The following is an 8,332-nucleotide window of genomic DNA, read 5'->3' as shown; positions in this document are numbered from 1 at the left end:
TGAGAGTAATGTGGAAGATCCAGACCAGGTTTTGGCACAGTAGAAGAAGCAAGGTTGTGTAATCAGCAGCACCTGTGATCTCCTGATATAAGCGTTTTCCAGGGCAGAGTGCAAATTCTCTGGATGGTGGATTAGCTGCCCAAGTGATAGGCCGGGGTGTGGGCTATGGTAGGACCCACTGGAGCGTTTGCAAGAGTTTGTTTATGCTGTGATTACCTGTATGCTAATGCCCGTAACTGCGCTTGCCTATGGAATTAATCTGGTATGCCGTGACCTGCTTTATACAATAAAGATCAAAGTCTTCATCTGAATCCCAATGTCTGTGATCCTCGTCACAATGGCCCTTATTCGGATCGATTCGCTCGGATGCGTGCATGGGCAGAAGCGAATGTGCCAAACCCCGCCTAGTGAATGGATCACCCGCGCCGCCCATTCGCACGCCGAATTCGGCCACTCGGCATGCAAACGGATGTTTTATGTGTACATCCATTCCCATGCCTGTAGGAACCTCCCCCATCATTCGATGGTCGCCGGCCATCGAATGATGTGGAAATCGCTAGACCAGCAGGGATATGGGAGGGCAGCTGTCCGCCCCCCCACGCATCAAGATCGCATTTCCATATGCACGCCCTGCATTTTCATAGGAATGCCCATGAAACCCAGGGCGTGCGAATATGGGAATGACCCTTATCATGCCGCAATGCCCCTCTCGACCTCTTTCTCGGAAGGCAAGGAGCGAGCACTCGGCGACCAGACTTTTCGTCCGAGCGAAGCAAGCTGAATAAGGGCCAATGTGTGTGAGTATAAGTGTATCTCTCTCTCTCTATATATAGTTAGATCGTGTAAACGCAACTTTGCCCCTTAAAACAAAGTGTGTGATTCTTGATCAATAGGAACTAGGGATCCCTGCTGCCGCTTGCCGGGGAGACTTCCTAACAGAGCACACGTTAAGCTCTGGTACGCGTCACCGAGGGGTGGCGCATCTGGTAATAGCGCGAGTTCCTCCTTCCGGTGTGTGCGTTCCAATGCGGTGGAACGCATGCCGGAGATCACCGATATGAAGCGCTATACAGCTGCCAGCGCTAGGTAAATAACTATTTTGTTTTCTTTACTAAATAGGACATAGGTATGGACACAGGGGAAGAGGTGTACAATGGCTAATAGTGTATATGTAATAGATAATTGATTAAGTGGCGACGGGCAGGCACTTCCGGCCTCTGGTGTGTATTTATACTGTGTAGATGCTTATGGTGATTTGTACTTCTGGGGCTGTGACCCATCCACCATTGTCTTGACAAAGGGCCCGCTGAGGCTCGAAACGTCGACACCCTGCTTTGAAATTCTGGTGATGTATTAAACTTTTATTGGCATTGAATTTGGAAGACTGGTGAGTGCTCTTTAAACTGGACTTTATATTTGGCTGTACCCCTGGGACTACAAGCCTGAGTTGGCACCCCAGCTGCTGCTATTTGAGATTTGTGTGTGCTGGCCCTACAAAAACATATATATGGAGATTCGCCTACTAAGGTAACATTTCCTGGACTGTGCACCCATTGGATATATTTGGAAAAAGTTGTGAACTATTGGAAAGTGGAGACTACTTTTTGATCGCCTGTTTTACAAAAATTTGTGACACGTGCATGTGTTACACTCCTGAAGTGGTTAACTATCATCTATAGGTTTATATTGGACTTGACTTTTGGTTCTGTACTCTGAAAAATATATTGCAAGAGATATTGTTTGTGCTTACTTAGTGTATAGCTCTGCCAGAAATACCCTGTGTTAACTAAAAGTGTGTAGTGTGTTCCCTAAATGGCGACAAGCCTATTGGGATTGGATGAGATTGCCTTGAGTGATGCGGAAAATATCCAAATCAGTTTAACAGATGATGAAATCGATAAAATTTTGTTTACAGAGTTGGATTTTGCCCAATTACCCTCTGCAACTTCTGCTGATCATTTTCACAAGCTGCACAGATTAAAACGGAGGGAGATTGATCTAATGCTACATGGGCAATTCCTCTCTGAATACTATAGAAAAAAGCGTATTCCGAGAGGATTTAGAATTAATAATACTCCCACCATCGGTCGCCGCAATCCTGCTTTTTGCGTCCGATGGTGTGGAGTACTTAACAAATGTTCTCTTGATTTGATAGCCTTGGTTGTAGAGGAGGTGGGTGTAGAATTGAAGAAAATTAAGATAGAAATATCTGAGTATGAAAAAGAGTCGCTGAGTATTTTGAAGGCTGATAAGACTGAGGATTGGTTGGGCCGAATACAATCCCAAATTGATAAATATAAAACAGACTTAATAGCCTTCAAAAGAAAGAAATTGGAAACCGTTGAGAGTGACTACCAGAGACACGGTGTGTACAAATGGTTGATGGGAGAAGGTTCTTCGCAACCATCAGGGTACAGACACCGAGGAGGGTACCGCTCACGGCAACCACGTTTCAGAGAGCCTGAATCCCAAATTTCCAACTCATTCTCTGAGACAGATACAGGTGACAGCTTACCCCCCCCTCGGGGTTCCTCATATCAACAAACGTCCTCATCTTTTTTAGAGCAAAGAAACAGACCCACCCGCAGAGACATCTTAAGTCGGCGTGCAAAAGACCGCACCCGCGGAGGGGTGGGAAATCCAGGCAGAGGGCAAACAGGGGGTTACAGGGGGTACAGGAATTAATCTTCAATCTGTCATCCAAAAACCTCTCACAACCAGAGCGCACATTGCTTTCGAAGGGTTTGAACTTCATACCCACACACAAATTTGATTCATTTCAGTGGTCGATTGACCACTTTAAAATGGGGAGGAAGCTCCGCCTTCGAGAGCATTTTGACAATAAAGCGATGCAAACTCCTATGCCAACCCCCACTATAGCTCCCAAGAAGATCTTTAAAAGACCAAGTACTTATGATCCCATTAGTACTAATGCGAGTTTAAAAACCTTCCTACGGGTAGTGGATAAAGATTGTAAGGAACAAGCCAAAAATAACAGAGTCTTTGATAACTTGTCTGCTGCAGAGAGAACTGCATTAAAGGGGTTACAGGACGATACATCAGTGGTCATACGTAGCGCCGACAAAGGCGGATCCATCGTACTACAAGATTTTTCTGATTATGACCACGAGATTAAGAGACAACTGGGTGAAAAAACAACTTACCTTGAATTGACCTCTAACCCAATGTGTGCTATTAAGCACAGAATAGATGAATTGCTGAAGATGGGTTTGACGCAAGGGTGGATTGACGAGGAGACAGAGGACTACTTAACAGTTGAACATCCGGTGTGCCCGATCTTATACACGTTGCCTAAGATCCACAAGTCCCTCGTCAATCCACCTGGTCGTCCAATCATATCAGCAAGGGGTTCTCTCTTGCAGCCACTTGCAAAATGGTTGGACCACCATCTCCAGCCACTGGTCCAGGCCACCCCCACATACCTCAGGGATACCTCACAGTTCCTTGAGGAGATCAGGGGGTTAGGTATCCTTGAACCCGAATGCTTATTGTGTACAATGGATGTTAATTCATTGTACACAATTATCCCACATAAAGAGGGAAGTGAAGCAGTGAGAGCTGCACTTTTGGAAGGGCCTTATGGGGGTCCACCCATTGAGTTTGTGTTAAATGCGCTAGATTTGGTATTGAAGTATAATCACTTCCTCTATCAGGAGAAGTACTATATGCAGTTGGCGGGGACCGCAATGGGGTCCAATGTGGCCCCGGCCTTCGCCAATCTTTTTATGCACTCGTATGAACAAAAATACATCTTTCCGCATTACTCTGGGCAGATTAAATATTTAAAGAGATACATCGATGATGTCTTTCTCATTTGGTTAGGTGACGAAGTATCTTTTGTTGAGATGGTTAACACTCTGAATGGTTTACCCTCTCCGGTGAGATTCACGTATGCATGTGACTCCAGTTCTATGAACTTTCTGGATATAACTATCCTGAAGAATGGAGCATTTTTGGGCTATACTCTCTATCAGAAGGTGACTGACAGGAACACTCTTCTCTGGGCCACGAGTCATCACCCGGACTCTCTTAAGTCCAATTTACCCATTTCACAATTCCTTCGGGTTATGCGTAACAACTCTGAAGAGGTGACAATGACAAGACAACTGTCTGAATGTAAACAAAGATTCCTGGATAGGGGGTACAGCCTTAAAATTATTGATAAGAGCCTCGCCAAAGCCAAAAGAAGGTTTCAAGAACAAAGTATGATCCCTAAAGGTCTAACCCAGAACGCAAGAATGATCATTAATACCCACTGTGACACCAACTTCAAGAACACACAACGTGTCATCAAATCACAGTGGTCGATGATCACTTCAGACCCAGCGTTTAAGAAACTTGGTAAGGCCCCTCCACTACTCAGTGTGAATAGAGGACCTAACCTTAAGGACCATCTTTTGAGACCCAACATGAAACCAGCAAAAGCAGATCAAGATCGGTGGCTCACTAAAAAGAATGGGTGCTATAAGTGTCTTGGTTGTGCAACCTGCCGAGCACTCATTACTGGCACATTCTTCTGCCATCCCCACAGCGGTACAAAAATATATTTGAAACACCGCCTGTACTGCCTACTTGACCATGTGGTTTATTACCTGATCTGCCCATGTGGCTTAATGTACGTGGGAAAAACCATTCGAACCCTACGTGAGAGAATTAATCAACACAGATCCTCGATCCGATTGGCCTACTCTACTGGCTCCACTGATAAGCCGGTGGCAGCACATTTTGTGAAAGAAAAACATCAACTGTCCACCTTGAGATATATGGCCATAGATTGAATTCCTCCCCCGCCCCGTGGGGGTGATAGGGGGCTTATGCTTCTGAAAAAAGAGGCCCAGTGGATCCATCGCTTGGACACTGTATGGCCCCGAGGCCTGAATGAGAAAACTCATATGAATATCTTCTTGTGATGAAATATGTTGAGTTTGTGATAATACCTCTCAGTGATAGTATAAGTTTAGTAGTCACCGTTAGAAAATACTGATTGTGTGCCTATGACTACACAAGGTACATAATATAGGTGATAGATATGGATTTCTGGCACCTATTTACTTGTTTGCAATAATAGTAAAATAGCAAATATGTTCTAAAAACAGAACCTAAAAGTGATATCAATGGGACCTAATTGATATTTGTTTTTAATGGGTGGTTTTGGAGTCTGGGTGCCGCATTCTAGGCTGTTTTTTAGCCAGATATGTGACACTCTGATTCCATATCTTTTAAATCTGCGTGTATATGTTGTTTGTCCTGTTTTGATGCATACCAAGGTTGTGGTACTTTGTAAACCAGAGGCAGTAAGTAAACCTGGCCGATCGCCTATAAAATACTATTTTTTTAAACTATATATTTTTCTCAAAAAATATATATATATTTTGTTACATCTTTTTTGCAAATTTGTTTGAGACACTGTCCCCATGATTATTAAACTATATGCCTGAGAAGAAATATGTCAAATACGCCATCACCGTTATGTGGACCTTTCTTTGAGTGACATAGAGTTTTTTATTAAATAGTCTGCGGTCCAAAAGAATCAAAGATGGCCGTGCGTTTCACAAGTTAGATCGTGTAAACGCAACTTTGCCCCTTAAAACAAAGTGTGTGATTCTTGATCAATAGGAACTAGGGATCCCTGCTGCCGCTTGCCGGGGAGACTTCCTAACAGAGCACACGTTAAGCTCTGGTACGCGTCACCGAGGGGTGGCGCATCTGGTAATAGCGCGAGTTCCTCCTTCCGGTGTGTGCGTTCCAATGCGGTGGAACGCATGCCGGAGATCACCGATATGAAGCGCTATACAGCTGCCAGCGCTAGGTAAATAACTATTTTGTTTTCTTTACTAAATAGGACATAGGTATGGACACAGGGGAAGAGGTGTACAATGGCTAATAGTGTATATGTAATAGATAATTGATTAAGTGGCGACGGGCAGGCACTTCCGGCCTCTGGTGTGTATTTATACTGTGTAGATGCTTATGGTGATTTGTACTTCTGGGGCTGTGACCCATCCACCATTGTCTTGACAAAGGGCCCGCTGAGGCTCGAAACGTCGACACCCTGCTTTGAAATTCTGGTGATGTATTAAACTTTTATTGGCATTGAATTTGGAAGACTGGTGAGTGCTCTTTAAACTGGACTTTATATTTGGCTGTACCCCTGGGACTACAAGCCTGAGTTGGCACCCCAGCTGCTGCTATTTGAGATTTGTGTGTGCTGGCCCTACAAAAACATATATATATATATATATATATATATATATATCTGGTGTCCCTTTTTGTGTCTCCGAAACACTGCCATCTGTTGGTAGCAAGTGAAATTACATCTCTTTCTCACACATGCACAAACACAGAGGCAATCACAAGGAAGCAGACTAGCTTTCAAAGCATTTGCTTCGTGTGGGCATACTAGTGCCTAAGTAATGGTTTACTGGAGTCCTGGCAAAAAGGATCTTTAAAATATTGACAGCAATATGGATATTGGTTTGTTTACAGTGGCAGCTCCCACCGGCGGGTCCGAGTGGGCGTGCCGGTTTCAAATATCAATACACAGCCTTCTAGAAGCCAGATACAGCTGAAGTTGTAATAGGGATGTGCTATAAGGATATAATGGTACAGAGCACTTCCTATAGAAAGCCATTTCTAGGCAGCAGAATCATAGCAGCCTTCATTATAAAGAGAGGGCGAGAGATGAGGGGGTGCTATGGCGGTCCGGCAATCGGGATCCCGACGGTAAGTATCCCGACATCGGAATCCCGACCGTGGTGCTCCAACTGGGGGACGAGCGCAAAGAAGCCCTTTGTAGGGCTTCATTCGCCACAGGTTCTATTCTCCCTCTATGGGGGTCGTGGACTCCCACAAGGGAGAACAGCCCGTCTGTCGGGATTCCGACTGTTGGGCATCTAAACAGTTGAGATTCAGATGTCGGAGTACTGACTGTCTAAATCGCATGCCACTCGCATGCAGCTGAAGGGGAAAGAAATGATTCGATGGTGGCTGACCATCGGAAAATTTCTTTCCCCTTCGGTAATAAAAGTCAGTCAGATCACCAAAAAAGGGGTGGGCATCATGTGGGTCATCATGTGACCTCAGCCGCCCGCCCCGAGCGTTCATCAACCCGCCAGCATCCACAGGGTAAATCCTAGCATTTGCATGGTGATGCCCATAAAACACTGACCGTTTCCCTGCTCCAGCCCCACGTCCGCCCCCTCTGGAGCGAACGGCTTGGCGAGTGTGAAACTAGATGAAGCTGTTCGCATGCGTAACCCCCGACCATTGGACAAGGGGCCAAATTCAGACTTGAACAAACGGGTCCGAACCGGCCCCTGTATGTGTCCCTAATTAAAGGGATATTGCGGCAACCAATTACACAAGACATTCTGATGCTTAGATGGGACAAGTAACCACCCGTCACAGGGGGCATGCTGCACCCCACACAGGTCTCTGTGCCCTACCCCATGGTGTCTAGGTAAGACAGTCAATAGGTCGACACCAAATGCTTGACACGCACAAGATCAACATAGATGTAATATGGACACAAACAAAAGACCATTGCCACGTCTGGTGTTGAACTATTGGCAGTAATGCCAGCCCTGGTAATAGGTGACTCCTGCCCATGGCCTATGTAAATAATCCATTTGAGATATCCCTCTCCCAAGAAACCTGTTCCCTACCAGAAGTAAGGGGTCGATTCAGACTCGTTCATCTGGGTCCGAATCCGGCCCCTTCCCCGACATTCAGGATCTGAGGCCACAATAAGGCAGGCATTGGAGGATCAGAGCAGCCAAGAACATAATCTGCATACTGTATCTCACGGCCACAAGCTATGCACAAACATAGCGTATCCTGCGGCCCCCAAATAACAGCATCATCATCACGGCCCAGGGAGCAGATGACACCCCGACAGATGGACTACTTTACCATGAAATCTTCATTTCAAGATCGCACCAGCACCTCGCATTGTGACTGCGGCACAGGTGCAGTCTGACGATAATTGGCCTTTGCATACAAACATGAAGATCATTACACTGGCAGCATTAGCAGCGGTGGCTAAGCCAAGGGAACTCGGAGTGCAGCCTTGTCCGTGTTCTGGAAAGAGTTGGATTCTGTGTGCTCTTTATAAGGAAAAGGCAAGGTAGCGGGAAGCGTCGGTGTTTGAGAGACGTATCCTAACCTACAGATTGTAAGCAGTATCTTTTACCAATAATACAGTCTATAGCAGCACAAAGAAACGGATCTTTTCGTACCGTGGATATCATAACGACCTTCAACAATTTATTGTGACAGAAGGTGTTGATGTCAGTAGTCGAGACAATAAACG

The sequence above is a fragment of the Crinia signifera genome, chromosome 19 (assembly GCF_055691185.1).
Source record: "Crinia signifera chromosome 19, ASM5569118v1, whole genome shotgun sequence".
NCBI lineage: Eukaryota > Metazoa > Chordata > Amphibia > Anura > Myobatrachidae > Crinia > Crinia signifera.
The sequence above is the reverse complement of the archived record's forward strand: the minus strand, read 5'-3'. Positions refer to the sequence as shown.